Here is a 24,117-nt window from a genome sequence, read left to right as displayed (position 1 = left end):
GATATCTCCTTCTTTAGGTCTTTAAAAAAGCAGATTCATGGGGTGCCTGGGTGGCTCAGTTGGCTAAGTCTCTGCCTTTGGCTCAGATCATGATCCTAGGGAACTGGGATCCAGTCCCGCATTGGGCTCCCTGCTCAGCAGGAAACCTGGTTCTCCCTCCCTTCCGGCCCCTCCCTCTTCTTGTGTTTTCTCTCTCTCTCTCTCTCTCTCTCTCTCTCATAAATAAATAAATAAATAAACCTTTTTTTAAAAAGTAGATTCACAACAGGATCTGTTTAGAGTGAAACTAGAGGCTTGAAGAATAATAGAATAAGAAAGGACAAGCAAGAAGGATGATATATAAATTCCATCCTTCTATTGCTACTGCTAACTCTCCAGAGGAGGAAACTAGTAGAAAGCTGATGCTTCAGTTGCTCTGAAGTAGTGAGACAAAGAGGACATTCCCCAAGAAGAAAAGTTGTACTTTGACACCAATCAGCTAGCTCAGAGTAACTCTACTGTGTGTACATCTCTGCCTGTGCAGATTCCCCTTATTTGTGGTCTATTTTATAGACCCAGTCTAATTTATAAACTTGATGACAAAGGGTTAATTATCTGGGGTCAGCATAACACTGAGCAGTGGAAAAGCAAATATAGGGGATAGGTACAAGATGTTCTACACATACATAATAGTGTAATTTCTTTTGAGGAGACACAGGAATCAAATAGCAGAGATTTTTGGCTCTTCGGATTCTGAGGGAAAACAAAATGACCTTGGCACCTAGAAAATAAGCTCCAGTTCTGAAGATTGAAGTTATTACCCACAATAAGATTAGATTCTACCCTGTGGGAACACATTTGTGTTCTGCAGTTAATTTGGGGTTAACCTTTTCAGGGCTGCTGAAGAATTAATTGGTTCTTAACGTCTCTCTCTCTGGGCTGGCTGCCTTAGGCTCTAGAGGTTTCCATGTATTCCAAAGGAGCTTTGTACAGGGCAGCCAGCTGTGCAACTGTAGCTTATTTACCCATGCTTCTGGCTTATATTCCTCTGAGTGTGAGAACTGGAAAAGGCAGCCCCTCCCAGAGAGCACACAAGCCCAACCCAGCACAGCAGGACTTGGAGTGGGTGGGGTCCATCCAGTGCATCAAATATGACAGTCCAGAAAGGGGCTGAATTATGAAACCACTCCAGGTCTGCTTCCTCCTCCACTGTGTTTCTCTTTTCTTCAATTGCCCCTGCCTTGTACATACTACCACCGATGTGGGAAGTTGTGAAAATTCTAGAAGCCCAAGAATTCAAGTTAGCACTGCTTCAGGAATTGTGGATGTTTTAGGAAATGTAAACTTAGTTTAAAAAGGTGTTTATTAAAATGTTATCAGTGGTAAAAAAAAAAAGTTATCAGTGGTTATTTCTGTAGAGGGGAATCACTGGAAATTTTATTTTCTCTTTGTGGTTTCCTAAATATTCCATCAGGACCATGTATTACTTGTATAGATTTTACTAAACTTCTTTTTTTGAAAAGTAACTTTCCTAGATGAGTCATTTTTATTTCCCTGATGCTCTATCTCTAAGCACTGTAGAACACCCAGAAGGTGTACAGAAAAACACCCAAGTGGGGAGTTCTCCACTTCCAGCATTATTGTTATTTAAATATGGAGATAAAGCAAAGGATGAAGATAAAAACAGACTTTATCAGCAGGGCTCTGACAACAAAATATTTCACTTAGATGGTCCAGATTAATAGTTTGTGAAAAGGCTATTTACAGTGAGTGGTCAGAGTCATAGGAAGAAACAGTGAATTGTAAAGTATGAATAGGAAACCGTTACCATCCCTAGGGCCAAGGGGTCAGGGAAGTAACAGAGTTACCAGAGCCTAGTGAGTGCCAGAACCATGGAAGAGGAGCCCAGGTACTCCAGTTGTACAGGGATGCAACTATTGCCAGAGACAGAGCCAGAGCAAGGAGGGAGTGAGGGAGAAATACCCTGATTCCCCTTTCTACTATCCAATCTTTTACCATTTCTACCCCTTTACAAGCCAACATGCAAGAGAGTCAAGAATATACAGTCTGCAGGGATAAACCTCCTAGGTCACAGAACGAGGCTCACAAGAGTAGAAATTGGATGAGAACAAGAGCAAAGAATAATCAGCAAAGTCTACCCTTCTTATTCCTCAGAAATGATTCCTGTCTTTTGTGCATCAGAAGTGATTCCTATCTTTTGTGCAAAGGAAGAACTCTCTCATCTCCAACAGAGGAAACACAAAATCTATGACAATATATCATCATGAGGTGATGTTGATTCAATTATATTCCTATCTGGAACCTAAATTATAACATTAGCCACCACCAGTACTCTTCATCAAGGAAGCAAGGAAAAGGAAGTGAGAAAGAGATAATTGATTAACATAAAATATGCATAGTCTTTAAAGTCTTTTCAATAAATACCCTGGGGCAATTGTTAGACAAGATAGTATTTAGCCTCCTCTAAATCCACATTCTCATGTTCCCCAAGTCCATGAGCACAGTTAGATCCCAACATAGCACAAATTAGAGAAAGCCTATACCCCCAAAAGACTCATCAGACCTCCCCAGCCTGTATTGGCAAGAGCATAGAAAGCATATATGGAAGTGAGTTTTAAGGGTGTTGACCAAGAGGGAAGAAATATAAGACTTAATAGGGTAAAATTCATTGATGTACTCACCCAGAATTCAAACTTTAAAGTGTTGACTAAAGCACTAAAGTGTGTGGTAATGGTCTGTTAAATTGGCTAATCAAAGTCTAGACTCATTGATTCAGTTACAGTTTTTTTGTGTGTGTTCTTCCTGAATTCATCGTCTTGTGGTTCTTAAAAAAGATGGAGTTTTTCACTTGTGTTTTTATGGCAGTTTCCAACATTGTTTTAATTATTGTGGATTTTTGGATTATAAAATTGTTCCCCATTCCAAAATGTACTAGAAGGATGAGTAGAATTAGGAAGTTTGTAACCATCATGATATGGACAGATTTGGTTAAGAATCCTCAATAAATGTTAAAAACTAAAAAAAAAAAAAAAAGCCTAGACTCAGGGATGGCCTGCAGTCATTGTTGTCAAAATGCCTGAACTTCTCTGACATCCTTTAGAAAGAATCCAAAGGTTCAGAGAAATGGATGTAATGGAATGGATCTACCCCTAACCATACCTCCTGGGAAGACACATACAATACTCCCCTCACCAAGGCATTTAAAACATGCACTGATGTCCTTCTTCTTCCTTCCCATTCCTGAGAAATTCCATTTGAAAGCCATTTGCTGGGAACAGAGCAACGGAGGCATCTGGAGGGCAGGCAGTTAGAGCCCGAGTGAGGTAAGGGAGGTATGGCATAAGTTTATGGAGCCCAAGTAGGGTACGGGGGGCACCTGTGCAGATATGGAGACAGTCTAGCATGGAGTGTCAAAGCCAAAATAGGGAGAAGAGAGAGATCATGTAGAGGGGTGACCAGACATAGGGTGCTGGCACACAAGTAGAGTTAGGAGAGTATCTGTCCGAAAGGTCAGTCTAGTATAGGGACTCACAGCCAGGGCAGGGCGAGAAGGGCATCCCCAAGGAGGGGTGGCCTGGCATGGGCTATCAGAGTCCAAGGACAGTGAGGAAAGTGTCCACATGGAGTGAAGGGGATTGTGTGGTATGAGAAATGAAAGCCCCTTGCAGAGGGAGTGGCCTGATGACAGTGTCAAAGCCCAAGTAGAATTAGAAAGGTATTAATGGGAGAAGTGGTCTGGCTGGGATATCCCAGCCTAGGTAGGATTAGGAGGGTATCCACGCTGGAGCACAACTCAGCATGTGAAGTTAGAACTGGGCAGGATGAGGAAGGCCTACAGAGTGCAACTTGGCATGCAGTATCAGAGCCCAAGTAGAGTAAGAAAGATGTCCATGATGGCAGACAGGCTCATACAGAATGTCAAATCCTGAACAAGGTGAAGAGTGCATCCATGAGGGTAAGGTGGCAACCTAAAGCAAAGTGTCAGAGCCCAAGCTGGGCAAGGAAGGCATACGTGCAGTAGTAAGGTCTGGCGTGAGGTATCATATCCAAGAAGAGTGAGTAGAGTGTCCATGAAAGGGAGAGACTTCCTGGCGTGTGATGTGACAGTCCATACAAGATGAGGACAATTTCCATACAGGTAAGGAAGCAGCCTAGAGAGGGGTGTTTGAATTCAAAGAGAGTTAGGATGATGTCTCCAGAAGAGGTTGCCTGACGTGGGGTATCAGAGCCAAAGCAGTGTAAAAAAAAAAAAAAAAAAATTCATGTGGGAAGAGGGACAGCCTGGCATTGAGAGTTTAGAACCTGAGTAGGGAAGGGTGTGAAAAGCATTTCTGCAGAGGGGTGGTCTGGCATGTAATGTCAAAACCTATGTGGAGTTAAGAGCACATTCACACAGTGGAAGAGGGGTGGGGTAGGCAGTGTGCAACATCAGAAACTTAATGGGATAGAATGGGTATGCCCACAAAACATAGCCTGGTACAGGGTGTCAGTGGCCAAGAAGGATGAGGAGGGTATCCATGCAGAGAGGTGGCCTGGTATCAGGTGTTGAAGACAGTGTGGGGTTAGGAGGGTATCTCCATAGAAGAAGAGGTAATGGAAGAAATGCAGATTACACACACATGGCCTAATGAAATTATTAAGGATAAATGAAGCCAGGTTTCTCACTGTCAGAGAAGAGAGTTACCAATATGAAAGAGAAAAAAAATAGAATGAGCCTTGTGGTATTGGGTTGGAATTGAAGGTATTGATGAGAACTCACGGTTTTCAATTTAAAAGTAAGTGTAGGGGCGCCTGGGTGGCTCAGTGGGTTAAGCCTCTGCCTTCGGCTCAGGTCATGATCTCAGGGTCCTGGGATCGAGCCCCGCATTGGGCTCTCTTCTCAGTGGGGAGCCTGCTTCTCTCTCTCTCTCTCTCTGCCTGCCTCTCTGTCTACTTGTGATCTCTCTCTGTCAAATAAATAATTAAAATCTTAAAAAAAAAAAGTAAGTGTAAAGGCACCTGGCTAGATTAGATAGGACAGCATGCAGCTCTTGTTCTCAGAGAGTTGTAAGTTCGAGCCCCATGTTAGGTGTAGAAATTACTTAAAAATAAAATCTCAAGGAGGGTGTATGATCTGATGAGCACTGGGTATTATACACAACTAATGAATCATTAAACACTACATCAAAAACTAATGATGTACTACAGGTTGGCTAATTGAACTTAAAAATCAATCAATCAGTAGAAACAACAAATATATATACATACAAATACAGAGGTACCTGGGTAGCTCAGTCTGTTGAGCATCTGACTCTTGGTTTCAGCTCAGGACATGATCTCAGGGTTGTGAGATTAAGGCCTACATCAGGCTCTGCACTCAGCATGGAGTCTGCTTAAGATTCTCACTCCTCTTCCTCTGCCTTTTCCCATACTCACACATTCTCTTTCTCTCTAAAATAAATAAATCTTTTCAAAAATAAATAAGTGTAGATATAAATGTGCATATGTATATACACATTTAGATATATAGACAGCTAAAGAAATAAATACACACACACACCTCTACATACACTTCCTAGCTATCTGCTGAGAGGACCTACAAGCAATGATCACACATAGTACCCAGATATTCTAAATACCAGTTTCTGCTAAAAGAAATCAGAGCACCTTGAACAAGTGGTTTATTGCAGGGGTGGACCAGGAAAATGATAAAATAAGCCTGGAACAACTTTTTGTGCCAGACAGTAAGGAAGCAAGAAAGTGCTCAGAGATTGACAGGGCATGTCAGAAGGACAAACAAGCCAGACTGAAGGGACTCCTGCTGGCCAAATCAGTGATAATCTGAGCATCAAATTAATGAGAGCAAATAAATTATTAGATAAGATAGGAAACCATGAGTTCATACTGATATAAATAAGTAAATAAACTTTTTTTTACATAATTCCTAAGTATGTCCTCACAAAATACTTACCAATTACAAAAGGTAAAAAGGATGAACTTTACAATGAAGAAGCTGGCAGATACTATCTTAATCAAGTGATCAAAGTGAACAACATTACTTAGTAATAGAACAAGTATAAATCAATTACTACCAATGGTGACCAGTCTAGAAATTACTTGTCTTGATATCCCAATATAATGGTCCATTCTATAGATGATATTATGCTATATGAACCCAGTGAGTAGGAAATAACAAAGAAATAAATGTCTTGGTGGGACATATGTATTTTAGAGGATAAGGGATAAACCTTGGAGAAGTTCAAGCACCTTCTAGTTGCTGAAGTTCTAAGTGTCCAGTGGTATGGGGTATGTCTGTATATTCTTTATGAAATAGGATATAACCCCCTGCGTTTGTACCATCTACCATAAAGAAGAGGGACAATGCTTGGTGAGTCTCTTCGAATTTTGAAGGCAATATTTACCATATTCGATTATGCTGCTCTGACCCATTTACCAGGAACCTTGTAAGGCTGCACTTTTTTTAAAAGATTTTATTTATTTATTTGACACAGAGACAGAGATCACAACTAGGCAGAGACAGAGGAGAAGCAGGCTCCCTGCTGAGCAGAGAGCCCGATGCGGGGCTCGATCCCAGGACCCTGAGATCATGACCTGAGCTGAAGGCAGAGGCTTTAACCCACTGAGCCACCCAGGTGCCCCTAACGCTGCACTTTTGAATGAAGCTCAGAGCAAGAAACAGCTTTGAAGCAGGTCCTGATTGCAGTGGAAGTTGATCCGGCCCTTGGGTCTTATTGGACCCCAGCAGACCCAATACTATTCTAAATTTCATCTCTATATCAGGCAGAGAAGTAATATGAAAACTCTGACAAGCCACAGCAGGAATCACTGTAAAAATTACTATGGCTTATGAGTAAGGCCATGCCCTCCTGATTGCTAACTGCTCTGCATTTGAAAAATAGCTACTGGTTTACTATTGGGTCCTGATACAGACTGAACACCTGACCACAAGACAAAAAGTGACTATACAAATCACACTTGTCTTCATGAACTGAGTGCTATCTGATCCACCAAACTATAAAATTTCTCACACAAAGTAGCATTTTGTTAAAGATAGAAGTGATGGAATTTCACATTCAGAATGACATATGGGGAGCATTGTAGATCCACTCCAGAAGCAAGTATAACTGATGAAAATAATTTTAAGAGCAAACCATTTAAAGTCCCTGGAAATTGTTATAGGGTAAACAGTAAATACAGAAACACTTCTTTAAGAAAGCCTACTAAAACTCAGTAAGAAAGCCAAAAATCTGTGGCAGTTCAGCCAAGACCCATTCCCCTCCTCCCCAGCCCCAGCTGAATTAAATGGGAGCTCCACTCCAGGAAGATGTGGCCAAAAAGACAAATCTCTCTAACCTCTTGCTCCAAAACAAGGGTTACCATATTTCATTGGGAGAAACAAGCCAGCACTTTTTATCCCATTCCACTCCAAGCTGAAAAAGCTAATTTCTGGTGAGTATGGTGAAGAAGTTGGGGCACCCTCCCTTTATCCAGCTCCTTCTCAGAGCAGAGGTTCTGCGCCACACAGAGCAGGCCAGAATACTGGGGCCCTAATTGCCCTTGCTCCACCTCACTCTAAAAGTAAAGTTTCCATGTCAGAAGAAGAAAACTGATAGGACCAGAGGCTTCTGTATCCAAACAGTCTCCAGAGAATAGCTCAGAGGTTTTGTTTTTTGTTTTTTGTTTTTTGTTTTCCCACCCTATGGGGCAAGGCAGCCAATAATAACAGAGAGCGCCAAAGGTCTCCTCCTAGGAACTGACTTAATTTAAAACAGAATGTGGGGCAGTTCAAGACTAAGGGTGGTCTTGGAAACAATGGACATTTTGGTAGTAAGCAATTAAGAGAAGACTAGTAAATCCATGAAAGCAACAAGGTAAACTCTAGGCCAACAAATTTACCAGAAACAGGAAAATAGAGGAAAATAGAAGGCTAAGACTAACCCTCCAAGGATCAGCACAAACTTCAAACATGTGCCTCAAAAACTATCCCTACAGAGGAGCCCAATTTTAATTGGATCAAACTGTAGAGCAATTTAAGCCCCAGAGCATTGTTTAAAACAATAGAGCAGTCAGGCAGGCAATAGTGGAGTCCAACAACTGAGTGTGATACCAACAGAGATAGTCCTCTCAACAGAAAGAAGAGGGAGAGATATATTTAAAGACAACACTGCTGAAACACATGTTCAAGTCTGCACTATCTGACAAGCAACATCAAAGGCTTCACACTGCATGGAAAATACACTTTATTAAAATAATCTAGTCAAGATATTAAACATAAACAAGCAAACAACAACCAAGACAAACTAGAGGGATGGGAGAGGGAATCAATATCCAGACTTGCTACCATATATTACCTAAATGGTAGGTAAATATTTTCAACAAAATATTATGAGACATGCAAAAAACAGCAAAGAGTGACCCATATACAAGAAAAAACAGGCGATAGAAAGTGCCTGAAAGAGTGATGAAGATGTTGGATTTAACAGAAAACAACTTCAAAGTAACCATTATAAATATGTTCAAATAAGTAAAGGGAAATCATGCTTAAAGAAATAAAGGAAGCTTTAGTGACAATATCACATCAAATAGAGAATATCACTAAAGAGATAAAATTATTAAAAAAGAACCAAATAGAAATTCTGAAGTTAAAAATACAACAATGTAAACAAAAATTTGCTAGAGGGATTCAACAGTAGATTCGTATTGGAAGAAGAAAGAATCAGCAGACTTGAAGACCAGTTAATAGCAACTATATAATCTGAATAACAGAAAAAGAATAGAGCAAAATAAGTCTCAGAGAAATTTGGGACTCCATGAAGAACACCAACATACACATAATGGGAGTACTGGGAGGAGAGGAGAGGGAGAGAAGCAGAGAAAACTCAAGAAATAGGCTGAAAATGTCCTAAATTTGCTAAAAATGTAATTGTACATACCCGGGAATCTGTGAACGCCAACAGGATAAATGCAAAAAGAAACTTCACACCAAGGTGCATTATGATAAAAATACCAAAAGCAAAAAACAACATGAAAATCTTGACAGTAACAAGAGAAAACCAATTCATCACATACAAGGAAATCCCATATGAAACAATGAAGGTCAGAAGGCTGTGGAATGACATATTCAAAGTGTTGAATAAAAAAAACTATCAACTAAGATTCATGTACCTTAAAATATTTCTTTCAAATGGTGGTAAAATAGTCTAAGATAATGAAAAACTGAGAAAATTCATTCCTAATAGATGTTCTTTATAAGAATATTTAAGGAAGATCATCAACCAGAAAGCCAGTGACCTCAGACAATAATTTAAAACTACTCAGAAGGGGCACCTGGGTGGCTCAGTGGGTTAAAGCCTCTGCCTTCAGCTCAGGTCGTGATCCCAGGGTCCTGGGATCAAGCCCTGCATCGGGCTCTCTGCTCAGCAGGGAGCCTGCTTCCCTTCCTCTCTCTCTGCCTGCCTCTCTGCCTACTTGTGATCTCTGTCTGTCAAATAAATAAATAAAATCTTAAAAAAAAAAGAATTTCAAAAAAAAACTACTCAGAAAAAAAAACATTACTTATAAAGGCAATTATACAATTATAAAATATTGTATAATTGCTTATTTCTTCTCCTTTCTTTTGTAACTTATTTTAAAAAGCAATTACATAAAACAATTTGTATATAATTGTATTGTTAAGTCTATTACATACAGTAATATATATGATAACAATAGCACACAGGAATGGGTGGGAGAAAAGCTGTATGTATTGGAGTTATGAAGTGACACTCAACTATAACTCAAATCCATAGAAACAAGTTAAGACAATGAGAAATGGTACATAAGATGGTTAATACAAATTTTGTGAATGTATACTTCCTCTCCTTTCTTTTCTTGGCTTCTTTAATAGATACAAAATGATATAAAATACTAATTATAATAATGTGTTGTTGGTTTGTAACATATAAATGTTATAACAATAATGGCATAAAAAGGGGAAAAGTGGAAATAGAGCTATATAAGACTAATGTTTCTGTACTTATTTGAATTGTTAGTATAAATTTGAAATAGATTCTAATAGATTAAGATTTATATGGTAAGTCCTAGAGCAACCACTGTGAAAAATAAATATAAAAAGATAATATAAATATAAAGTAAATGTTATATAAACATTAAAAAATACAAAGAAAAAAATCATTAAAATAATTAAAATTTTACATTAAAAGTATTCACATATAATGCAAAAGAAAGCAGTAAAAATGAAAAGTAACAAAAAACATGAGACTTAGAGAAGATAAAATTTCAAATGCCAGTACAAATCCAACTATATCAATAACATTAAATGTGAATGAATTAAACAATCTAATTAAAAGGCAGAGATTGTCAGACTGGATTAAAAAATAGATCCAACTAAATGCTGTGCACTGGAGTCATACTTCAAATTCAAAGATACAAATAGCTTGAAAGTGAAAGGAAGGAATAAGCTGTATCATGCAAACAGCAAGCACAAGGAAGCTGGAGTGGCAATACTAATATCAGAAAATATGAGTTTAAAACAAAAAGTCACTAGAGGTAACAATTTTATTATGGTAAAGTGATTAATCTATCAGAAGATATAACAATTATAAACTTATAGGCCTAATAAAATAGGTCCTAAAATAAATGAAGCAAAAGCTAACAGAAATGAAGGAAGAGATACACAATTCAAGAACAGAATTGCAGGCTTCAATACCCCACCACAAATAATGGACTTTAGACTTTCTAAACATAGTGTATAATAGTTGGAGACTACAACACCCCACTTTCAACAATGGCTAGAAAGTAGACAGAAGATATCCAAGGAAACTTAAGACTGGAACAACACTATATAATCAAATAGATCTACCAGATATCTATATAACACTCCACCCAATTATAGTAGAATACGTATTATGCTCATGTGCACACAGGACATTTATAGGACAGACCATATACTAGGCCGTGAAACAAACCTTAATATATTTAAAAGGATTTAAATCACACAAAGTACGTTCTCTTATAAACATGAAGTGAAGGGGTGCCTGGGTGGCTCGGTGGGTTAAAGCCTCTGCCTTCGGCTCAGGTCATGATCCCAGGGTCCTGGGATCAAGCCCTGCATTGGGCTCTCTGCTCAGCAGGGAGCCTGCTTCCTCCTCTCTCTCTGCCTGCCTCTCTGCCTACTTGTGATCTCTGTCTGTCAAATAAATAAATAAAATCTTTTAAAAAAATGAAGTGAAATAATGAATCAATAAAAGAACAAATATGGGAAATCCACAAATAGGTGAAAATTAAACAATAGATCCCTAAATAAATGATGGATGAAAGAAGAAATTATAAGAGAAATTAGAAAATACTTTGAGTTGAATGAAATGAAGACACAGTATACCAAAATTTTGGGATATAGCTAGAACAGGGCTTAGAGACAAATTTGTAGTGTAAATGTCTACCCTAAAAAAAGAAGAAAAATCTTAATCAGTAATGTAAATACCCACCTTAAAACACTGGAAAAAGAAAACCCTAAACCAAAAACAAATAGAAGGAAAAATAATGATTAGAGTGGGAAAAAATGAAATAGAAAAGAAAAACAAATAAGAGAGACCACATGATAATTGACTCTCTCTGCTTGACTTATTTCACTCAGCATAATCTCTTCCAGTCCCATCCATGTTGCTACAAAAGTTGGGTATTCATCCTTTCCGATGGAGGCATAATACTCCATAGTGTATATGGACCACATCTTCCTTATCCATTCGTCCATTGAAGGGCATCTTGGTTCTTTCCACAGTTTGGTGACCATGGCCATTGCTGCTATAAACATTGGGGTACAGATGGCCTTCTTTTCACTACATCTGTATCTTTGGGGTAAATACCCAGTAGTGCAATGGCAGGGTCATAGGGAAGCTCTATTTTTAATTTCTTGAGGAATCTCCACACTGTTCTCCAAATTGGCTGCACCAACTTGCATTCCCACTGACAGTGGAAGAGGGTTCCCCTTTCTCCACATCCCCTCCAACACATGTTGTTTCCTGTCTTGCTAATTTTGGCCATTCTAACTGGTGTAAGGTGGTATCTCAATGTGGTTTTAATTTGAATCTCCCTGATGGCTAGTGATGATGAACATTTTTTCATGGGTCTGATAGCCATTTGTATGTCTTCATTGGAGAAGTGTCTGTTCATATCTTCTGCCCATTTTTTTATATGATTGTCTGTTTTGTGTGTGTTGAGTTTGAGGAGTTCTTTATAGATCCTGGATATCAACCTTTTGTCTGTACTGTCATTTGCAAATATCTTCTCCCATTCCATGGGTTGCCTCTTTGTTTTCTTGACTGTTTCCTTTGCTGTGCAGAAGCTTTTGATTTTGATGAAGTCCCAAAAGTTCATTTTTGCTTTTGTTTCCTTTGCCTTTGGAGACATATCTTGAAAGAAGTTGCTGTGGCTGATATCGAAGAGGTTACTGCCTATATTCTCCTCTAGGATTCTGATACATTCCTGTCTCATGTTGAGGTCTTTTATCCATTTTGAGTTTATTTTTGTGTACGGTGTAAAAGAATGGTCGAGTTTCATTCTTCTACATATAGCTGTCCAGTTTTCCCAGCACCATTTATTGAAGAGACTGTCTTTTTTCCACTGTATATTTTTTCCTGTTTTGTCGAAAATTAACTGACCATAGAGTTGAGGGTCCATATCTGGGCTCTCTACTCTGTTCCACTGGTCTATGTGTCTGTTTTGATGCCAGTACCATGCTGTCTTGGTGATCACAGCTTTGTAGTAAAGCTTGAAATCAGGTAATGTGATGCCCCAGTTTTATTTTTGTTTTTCAACATTCCCTTAGCGATTCGGGGTCTCTTCTGGTTCCATACAAATTTTTGGATTATTTGCTCCAGCTCTTTGAAAAATACCAAATAGTATGGAGGACAAGGGGAGTTAGAGAGGAGAAGGGAGTTGAGGGAAATTGGAAGGGGAGGTGAACTATGAGAGATTATGGACTCTGAAAAACAATCTGAGAGTTTTGAAGGGGCGGGGGGTCGGAGGTTGGGAGAACCAGGTGGTGGGTATTGGAGAGGGCACGGATTGCATGGAGCACTGGGTGTGGTGCAAAAACAATGAATACTGTTACGCTGAAAATAAATTAAAAATTTTTTTAAAAAAAGAAAAGAAAAACAATATAGAAAATCAGTGAAACCAAGTTCATTTTTTGAAAAGATCAACAAAACTGACACACATTGAACTAGAGTACCAAGGTAAACATTGAAAAGATTCAGATTACTAAAATCAGGAATTATGGATTGAAATCAATGTTAATCTTACATAAGTAAAAAGAATCATAAGAGAATATTATGAACAACTGTATGTCTGAACAATTATATAACCTAGATGAAATGAATAACTTTCTAGGAAAATAAAAACTACCAAAACTGACTCAAGATCTAGAAAATCTAATAGACCCATAACAAGAAAATACATTGAATCAGTAATCAAAAAACTACCCCCCACAAGACACACACACACAAAAGCCTAAGTCCAGATAGCTTTCCTGGTGAATCACCAAATACTTAAGAAGAATTGGTATGACTTATTCAAAAATTGTTCCAAAAAATGAAAGAAGAGAGAACACTTTCCAACTCACATTGATACCAGTTTTACTCTGATAACAAGGCCAGGCAATGACATCACATTAAAAAAATTACAGACCAATATTCCTAATGAATATACATGCAAAACTCCTTAACAAAATAATAGCAAACTTAATCCAATTAGATAAAAAAGGATTATACACTATGACCAAGTGGATTTTTATCCCAGGAATGAAATTAGTTTCACATCTGAAAACCAACATAACACAAAATATCAATAGAATGAAGGACAAAACACACATGATCAGCACAAGTGATGCAGAAAAAGCATGTAACAAAATTTAATCAGCCTTTCATGATAAAAATACCCAACAAACTAAGAGTAGAAGGTAATTTCCTCAGCCTGATAAAGAGCATCTATGAAAACCCCACAGTTAATATACTTAATGGTGAAAGACTGCATGCTTTCATCTAGGATAAGGAAAAAAACAAGAATGTTCCTCTTGCCACTTCTACTCGGCACTGTACTGGAGGTTCTAGCCAGGGCTATTAAGCTAGACAAAGAAATAAAATTCATATGTTTGAAATGAAGAAACATTCTATTTGTAGATGGTATAATCTTGTATATAAAAAACTCTAAATAATACACTCACACACACACAAATTACTAGAGCTAATAAATGAGTTCAATAAGGCTTAAGGATACAAAAATAATACACAAAAATCCAGTTTTATTTATGTAAACACAATTGGATTTTTGTAAATCCCAAAATCAATTGTATTTCTACAATGAACAATATGAAAATAAAAATAAGAAAATAATTCTATGTATAAAAAATGAAAAGAGTATGATATCAAGGGATAAATTTAACAAAACTAGTATAAAACCTCCTCTCTGAAAACTATAAAACATTATTAAAGGAAATTTAAAAAGATCTAAATAAATGAAAAGATATCTGTATTAGGTAGAGTAATGGCCTACAAGGATGTCCACATCTTAATCTCCAAAGCCTGTGAATATATAACCTTACATAGAGAAAGGTATTTTACAGATGTGATTAAGGATCTTGAAATGGGAAGATTATCTTGCATTTCTGGGTGGGCCTAATGTAACAGAGGTTTTTTTTATAAGAGGGAGGCAAAAGTATGAGTTGGAGAGAGGGATTAAAACATGTTACACGACTGTGTTTGAAGATTGAGTAAGGGCCATGAGCCATGAGGAATGGAGGTGGCTTCTAGAAGCTGGAAAAGACAAGGAAATATATTTCCCCTTGCTGACATTTTGATTTTCACACAGTGAAACAAACCCATTTCAAACTTATGAATTGCAGAACTGTAAGATAAGTTTGTGTTGTTTTATGCCACAGATTTGTGGAAATTTGTTACACCAACAATAGGAAACCAACATAACAACCCATGTTCATGAGATCAGAAGACTTAATATTGTTAGTATGGCAACACATCCCAAATTTATTCCCAAATGCAATACAATTCCTATCAAAATCCTACTGCTTTCTTTGGAAGAATTAACAAGCTTATTTTTAAATTTATAGAAAAATTCAAAGGGGGGCGCCTGGGTTGCTCAGTGGGTTAAGCCTCTGCCTTCGGCTCAGGTCATGATCTCAGGGTCCTGGGATCAAGCCCCACATCGGGCTCTCTGCTCAGCAGGGAGCCTGCTTCTCCCCTCTCTCTCTGCCTGCTTCTCTGCCTACTTGTGATCTCTCTCTCTCCGTCAAATAAATAAATAAAATCTAAAAAAAAAAAAGTTCAAAGGGACTCAGAATAGCCAAATTAATTTTGGGAAAGAAGAACAAAATTGAAGGACTCATAATTTCTGATTTTAAAACTCATTACAAACCTGTAGAATCAAGACACTTATTGTACTGGCACAAAGAGACATAGAGACAAGTGGATGTCAAGGAAATGTAGTGGGAAAAGAATAGAAATTTTAACCAATATTCTGGTACAACTGGATATCCACATGCTGTTTTGTACAGATAAAATATTTTTTTGTGATTTGTCCCACATAACTGACCATCTGGACCTGCATATACACAGACACAATAAGAATGTTGTTTGTGAGACTCATGCTATGTAAATAACCTTGGAAGCCTAATTGTTTAAAATATATTATCTGGTCTCCAGGTCACAACTGTCCCTTCTGTTATGGATGCCAAGAGCTCACAAATCTTGTCTCACATCCCCTCCTGCTCCAAGCTGGGCTGGCCTCCAGAAAAGAATCTGGGAGGGGAGGCAGACATACATAGCCCAGGCTCCTTGAAAATATAGAAATATGATAACATGGAAATGCAGCTCACACCAAACTGCACATAGGCAAACAAATGTTTAATTTCAAACCCTGATATTTGTCCTATCAATATGGCCTTCATGGGGATGATCAGTTGGAAGTCTCACCTGAGGAGAGGATGCTCCTCCCAGGCCTCTCAATAGGGACTCTAGCCTGGCTGCTTCCATAGGGCTTCCCTAGCTGATGAGGTTGGATGTTTTAAGTACCTGATTTGATGTAACTTGGCCTTGTTCTCATTTATTGACTACTATTACCCTCATTTATGTGTATATTCCTTTCTTCTCCTGTTTCTATTAGGTTTCTGTAGTAATAACACAGTTTTCTTACCTTTTGAAACTGAAACACAGCTGTTGTGAATCTTTTGTGCAGAACATGTGCAAAACAATGAAGGTAGACTCCTTACCTCTCACCATTTATAAAAATTAACTCAAAATGAGGGAAAAGGAAAATGGTGGCAGAGTAGAAGGACCCTAGGCTCATCTTGCTCCATGAACACAACTAGATAACTATCCTAAATATATATAAATATATATAAATATCCCAGAAATCGGCCTGAAGAGTAACAGAAAAAAACCCTCAACTAAATGGAGAGAAGAAGCCAAATTGAACAAGGTAGGAAGTGTAGGGACATGATTTAGGGGAGAAACCAATTTCAGGTGCTATAGAGGGAGGGAGCCCTACTTGCAAATAAGGGCAAGAGGGAGGAGCACACAAGGGAATGCTCAAGGAGAACATTTTCCCAAAGCCATTGGCTTAGAAAACAAGAGAATCTGAATTTTGTGAGTTCTTGCAACCAGTGGGACTTAAAGCCTAGAGTTTTATTTTTTTTTTAAGATTTTATTTATCTGACAGAGAGAGATCACAAGTGGGCAGACAGGCAAGCAGAGAGAGAGAGAGGAGGAAGCAGGCTCCCTGCAGAGCAGAGAGCCCGATGTGGGACTCGATCCCAGGACCCTGAGATCGTGACCTGAGCTGAAGGCAGAGGCTTAACCACTGAGCCACCCAGGTGCCCCTTAGCCTAGAGTTTTAAAGATCAGTGTTTTTGGCTGGGATACAGCCTAGAGAGCACTGCACTGCTCTTAGACACAAGAAAGGCAAATAGTTGGTGGCAGACAGCATGAAAACAGCAATCCAAAGACCACCTGATGCGCACAATGCAGAGACAATTCCCTCTTCTTGGAGTGTATCACTGAGAGTCAGCATTCATGGAGATACCTCTCCAGGAACAAAAGGGCTGGCTGGTATCATCTCCCTCCCCAACCCCTCAGCATAAACACAGATGCACCTGCAGGAAGCAGCACAGCACCAACACTGATAGACTATCTTGCATACAATGAACCCAAACCCCCAGTGCTCTGGCTCTGACTGGACTGCCCTTCTCAGTCAAGTTTGCCTCAGCCCCCGCACGACAGACCTTTGGCCTGGAAAACCAGCATAAACCCTGGCCCACACCACATAACCCAACCAGAGAGTTCTGCAGGGCCTCAGTTCTGGTAGAGGTGGTGTCAGGAATCATTTCACAAGCAGATTAGAAAAAACCTAGTTAAAACTCACTGCTTTCAGCCCAGGGACAAAACACTGCCCATAGCAGGCAAGGAGAGCCTCACAGATGGCTAGCCTGAAGGACAGACCAACCAAAACACAACAGCACAGCATGTGCAGCACACACCAGAGACACTACCTGAAGCATCAGGCTCTGGACACTACATGACTGCTTCTTCAGAAGGTCATTGTTTTCAGGTCCAGGAGACATAACTGGCATTACTAACACAAAGAAGAAGCATAGACTTAGACAAAATGCCAAGATGGAGGGATTTATCCCAAATGAAGTAACAAGAAGGCCACAGCCAGAGATCTAAGCAAAACAGATAAAAGTAATATGCTTGATGAAGAATTTAAAACAATAATCTTAAGTATACTCACTGGACTTTAAAAAAGAACAGAAGACATCAGTGAGCTCCTTACCACAGAAATAAAGAGCTAAAAAAGAATCAATGAGAGATGAAGAATGCAATAATCAAGATTGGAATCAGGATTGATGTAATGAACAGCAGAACAAATTAGTGACCTAAAGGACAAGGTAATGGAAATTAGTGAAGCTGAATAAAAGAGAGAAAGAAGAATTAATTAGAAGTATTATACAACATGAGAGTAGACGCAGGAACTCAGGGACTCCATCAAATGTAGTAATATCCATATTACAGGAGTTCCACATGAAGAAGAGAGAGAAAAGGGGCAGAATATGTATTTGAAGAAATAATAGCTAAGAACTGCTGCTCTGGGGAATGAAACAGACATCCAGATCTAGGAGGCAAAAAGAACTCCCATCAAAATCAACAAAAGCGGGGGTGCCTAGGAGACTTAGTTCAGTATCTCCCTACAGCTCAGGTCATATTCTCAGGGTCCTGGGATCAAGCCCCACATCAGGTTCCCTGCTCAGAAGGGAGTTTGCCTCTCCCCCTACCCCTGTCCCTACCACCACTCTTGTGCTATCTTACACTCTCTCTCTCTCTCTCAAATAAATAAAATCTTTTTTTTTTAGATCAACAAAAGCAGGCCAACACCAAGACATACTGCAATTAAATTTGCAAAATATAGTGATACAGACAAAATCTTAAAAACAGCAAGAGAAAAGGAGTCCTTGGTTACAATGGAAGACCCATAAGGCTAGCTGCAGATTACCCAACAGATCTGGGAAGCAAGAAGAAAGTGGCATGATATATTCAATGTGCTAAATGGGAAAAATCTGCAGCCAAGAATACTCTGCCCAGCCAGGCTATCATTCACAATAGAAAAAGAGATAGTTTCCCAGACAAACAAAAACTAAAGGAGTTTTTTATCACTAAACCAGTGCTTAAAGAAATATTAAAGGGTACTCTTTGAGTGGAAAGGAGAGACCAAAAAAAAAAGTGACAGAGATAAAAAAGGATCAGAGAAAATCTCCAGAAACAATGACAAAACAAGTAATAAAATAGCACTAAATTCATATATATCAATAATTACTCATAATGCAAGTGGATTAAATCCTCCAATCAAAAAAAATAGGGTATCAGAATGGATTTTAAAAAAAAGACCCATCTATATGCTGCCTACAATGGACTCATGGTAGACCTAAAGACACCTGCAGATTAAAAGTGAAGGGATAGAGTAATATTTATGACATAAATGAATGCTAAAAGAAAGCCAGAGTAGCAATACTTATGTTGGAAAACTACACTTTAAAATAAAGAGTGTAACAAGAAACAAGGAATGACACTATATAATCATTAAGGGGACAATCAAACAAGAAGATATAACTATAAATATTTATGCACCCAACTTGGGAGGTCCCAATATATAAAACAATTAGTAACAAACAAAAAGGAACACATTGGTAATAATATAATAATAGAAAGAGACTTTAACACCCTCCTTCCATTAATGACAGATCATTCAAACAGAAAATAAAAAAGAAAGAGTGGCTTTGAATGACACACTGGACCAAATGGATTTAACAGATATATTCAGAACATTCCACCCTAAAATAGCAAAATACATGTTCCTTTCAAGTGTACATGGAACATTCTCCAGACGAGATCACACACTAGCCCACAAAAACAAAACAAAACAAAACTCAACAAATTCAAAAAGAGTGAAGTCATACCATGAATCTTTTCTGACCACAACACTATGAAACTAGAAGTCAATCACAAGAAAAAATCTGGGAAGACCATAAATACATGGAGGTAATCAACATGCTACTAAATAACAAATGGGTCAACCAGGAAATAAAAGAAGGAATTAGTAGTATGATGATTATTTTTATTTAGGGACTTATATTAATTACTTAGGTGTTAAATGTTGGGAGTCTCTTAACATGCAAATGAAAACCACAATGAGATATCCCTTCATCCTTATCAGATATCCCTTCATCCTTATCAGAATGGCTAAAACCAAAAACACAAGAAACAACAAGTACTGGCAAGGATGTGGAGAAAAAGGAACCCTCGTGCCCCATTGGTGGGTATGGAAACTCGTGCAATCACTGTGGAAAACAGTATGGAGATTCCTCAAAAAATTAAAAATAGAAGTATCATATCATCCAGTAATTCCACTACTGATATTTATCCAAAGAATACAAAAATACTAATTTGAAAAGATATGTCCACACCTGTTTATTGCAGCATTTATACAATAGCAAGATACGGAAGCAACACATGTGTCCATTCATGGATGAATGGATAAGGAAGTTGTGGTACTATGTATACAATGGAATATTACTCAGCCATAAAAAAAGAATGAAATCTTGCCCTTGAAACAACATGGATTGATCTTGAGAGTATAATACTAAGTAAAATAAGTCAGGGAAAGAAAGATAAATAGCGTGTGATTTCACTCATATGTGTAATTTAAGAAACCAAACAAAGGAAAAAGAGACAAATGAAAAAAAAAATCAGACCCTTAAATATAGAGAGCAAACTGGTGGTTACCAGACGAGAGGTGGATGGGACAAAAGGAGAAATAGGTGAAGAGGATTAAGAGTACATTTGTCATGATAAGCACTGTGTAATATATGTAATTGTTGAATCATTATATTGTACACCTGAAACTAATGTAACACTATATGGTAATTATACTAGAATGAAAAAAACAAATAAATTAATTTTTTTAAAAAAGAAGGAATTAAAAAGTACATGGAAACAAATGAAAATGACAACACACCACAATCCAAAACTTCTGGGACACAGCAAAAGTGGTCCTAAGAGGGTAGTTTATAGCAATACAGTCCTACCTCAAGAAGCAAGAAAAATCTCAAATTAACAACCTAACCTTACATCTAAGGAAGCTTGAAAAAGAACAACAAACAAAGCCTAAAGCCAGCAGAAGGAAAGAAATAATAAAGATGAGAACAGAAACAAATGATATAGAAACAAAGAAAATAATAGAACAGATCAATGAAACCAGAAGCTTGTTCCTTGAAGAAATTAATAAAATTGAAAAACCTCTAGCCATACTTACCAAGAGAAATGAGAAGGGACCCAAATAAGTAAAATCACACATGACAGAGGAGAAATAACACCAGAGAAACACAATTATAAGAGAATATTATGAAAAACTAGATGTCAACAAATTGGACAACCTAGAAGAAATGGACAAATTCCTAGAAACACATAAACTACCAAAACTGAAACAGGAAGAAATAGAAAACTTGAACAGACAGATAAGCTACAAAGAAACTGAACCAGTAATCAAAAAACACAAAACAAACAAAAGTCCAGGACCAGATGGCTTCACAGGCAAATTCTACTAAACATTTATAAAAGAGTTAATACCTATTCCTCTCAAACTATTCAAAAAAAAAAAACAGAAAAGGAAGGAAAATTTCCAAATTCATTCTATGCTGCCAGCATTATCCTGATATAAAAAGAGATAAAGACTCTACTAAAAAAGAGTACTACAGGCCAATATCCCTGAGGAACACAAAGGCAAAAATCCTCAACAAAATACTAGCAAACTGATTCCAAAAATACATTTTTAAAAATCGTTCACCACAATCAAGTGGGGTTTATTCCTGGGTTGCAGTGGTGGTTTAATATTTGCAAATCAATCAACATGATATACTACATTAATAAAAGAAAAGAACCATATGATTGATTCAGAATGGATGAGAATGGATGCAGAAAAAGCATTTGATAAAGTACAAAATCCATTCATGATTAAAAAAAAAATTCTCAACAAAGTAGGTTTAGAGGGAACATACCTCAACATAATAAAGGCCATACATGAAAAGTCCACAGCTACTATCATCCTCTATGTGGAAAAACTAAAGGCTTTTCCCTTACAGTTAGGAAAAAGACAGGGATGTCTACTCTCACCAGTGTTATTTAACATAGTACTACAAGTCCTAGCCATGGCAATCAGACAGCACACAAAAATAAAAGGCATCCAAATCAGTAAGGAACCCAAACTTTTTGCAAACTATTACAGATGACTGATACTCTATATATATAAAAAAGCCCTAAGACTCCACCAAAAAACCGCTAGAATTCATGCACAAATTCAGTAAAGTTGCAGAATATAAAATTAACATATAAAAATCAGTTGTATTTCTGTACACCGACAATGAAGCAGCAGAAAGAGAACTTAAGGAATCAATCCCATTTACAACTGCACCCAAAGTGATAAGATACTTAGGAGCAAACTTAACCAAAGAGGTAAAAGACCTATACTCTGAAAACTATTTTAAAAAGGCTGAAAGGAATTGGGAATGACACAAAGAAATGGAAAATCATTCCACGCTCATGGGCTGGAGGAACAAATATTGTTGAAATGTCTGTACTACCGCCAAGAAATCTACACATTCAATGCAATCCCTATCAAAATACCAACAGCATTTTTCACAGAACTGGTACATACAATCCTAAAATGTGTATGGAACCACAAAAAAACTCAAATACCCAAAGCAACCTTGAAAAAGAAAAGCAAAGCTTGGAGGCATCATAATTCTGGACTTCAAAGTATATTATAAACCTATAGGAATCAAAACAGTATGGTTACTGGCACAAAAATAGACACAAAGATCAATAGAACAAAATAGAAAACCCATTTATAACCCCACAACTATGTGGTCCATTAATCTTCGACAAAGCAGGAAAGAATATCCAATGGGAAAAATACGGTCTCTTAACAAATAGTGTTGGGAAAACTGGACAGCAACATGTAAAAGAATGAGCCTGGATCAATTTCTTACACCATACACAGAAATAAATTCAAAATGGATTAAAGACCTAAATGTGATACCATAAACCATAAAAATCCTGAAGAGAACCCAGGCAGTAACTTCTTTGACTTCACCTCAACAACTTCTTTCCAGATAGGTCTCCTGAAGCAGGGAAATAAAAAACAACAATAATCTATTGGGATTAAAATAAAAAGCTTCTGCACAGGAAAGGAAACAATCAATAAAACTAATAGGTAACCTGTGGAATGGGAGAACATACTTGCAAATGAAATATCTGCTAAAGGGTTAGTATCCAAAATATATAAAGAACTTATAAAACTCAACATATGAAAAATAAAATAATCCAATTAAAAAACGGGCAGAAGACATAAATAGACATTTCTCCAAAGAAGACACCCAGATGGCAGGAGACACAGGAAAAGATGCTCAACCTCACTCATCAGTCAGGGAAATATGCCAAAACTACAATGAAATATCACCTCACATCTGTCAGAATGGCTAATAACAGCAGCACTAGAAACAACAGATATTGGAGAGAATGTGTAGGAAAAAGAACCCTCATGCACTGTTGGTGGGAAGGCAAACTGGCGTGGCCACTGTGGAAAACAATATGGAGGTTCCTCATAGTTAAAAAGAGAAGTACCCTACCATTCAGCAATCATACTACTGGGTATTTATCTGAAGAATACAAAAACACTAATCTAAAGTGATAAATGTACCCTAATGTTTATAGCAGCATTATTTATAGTAACCAAATTATGGAAGCCTCCCAGGTGTCCATTAATTGATGAATGGATAAAGAAGATGTGGTGTATATATACAATGGAATATTATTCAGCCATTAAAAACTAAAGAAATCTTGCCATTTGCAATAACATGGATGGAGCTAGAGAGTATTATGCTAAGTGAAATAGATCAAAGATAAATACCGTATGATTTCACTCATATGTGGAATTTAAGAAACAAAACAAATGAGCAAAGAGGAAAACAGAGAGAGAGAGAGAGAGAGAAACCAAGAAATGGACTCTTAATCATAGAGAATAAGGGGATCACTACTAGAGGGGAGTTGGGGGGATGGCACGGGTTAAGTAGGTTATGGCAATTAAGGAGTGCACTTGTCATGATGAATACTGGGTGGTGTATGGAATTGTTGAATCACTGTATCATATACCTGAAACTAGCACTTAATGTTAACTAACTGGAATGAAAATAAAAACTTAAAAAATAGAACATAATTGGGAAAGACACAAATAAATGTAAAGAAAATCCATGTTCATGGATTAGAAAAACTAGTATTATTTAAATATGCATAACTACCCAAAGTGATCTTCAGTTTCAGTTCAATCACTATCAAAATCTCAATGGCATTTTTTCACAGAAATAGTAAAAATAATCATAAAATTTGTTGAGAAGCCCAAAATATCCTAAACAGCCAAAAAACAGAGGTGGAGGCATTTTACTTCCTGTATATTACAAAGCCATAGTAATCAAAACAGAATGATATTTGCATAAAAATAGAT

The sequence above is a fragment of the Lutra lutra genome, chromosome X (assembly GCF_902655055.1).
Source record: "Lutra lutra chromosome X, mLutLut1.2, whole genome shotgun sequence".
Taxonomy (NCBI): domain Eukaryota; kingdom Metazoa; phylum Chordata; class Mammalia; order Carnivora; family Mustelidae; genus Lutra; species Lutra lutra.
This window is presented reverse-complemented; position numbering follows the sequence as displayed.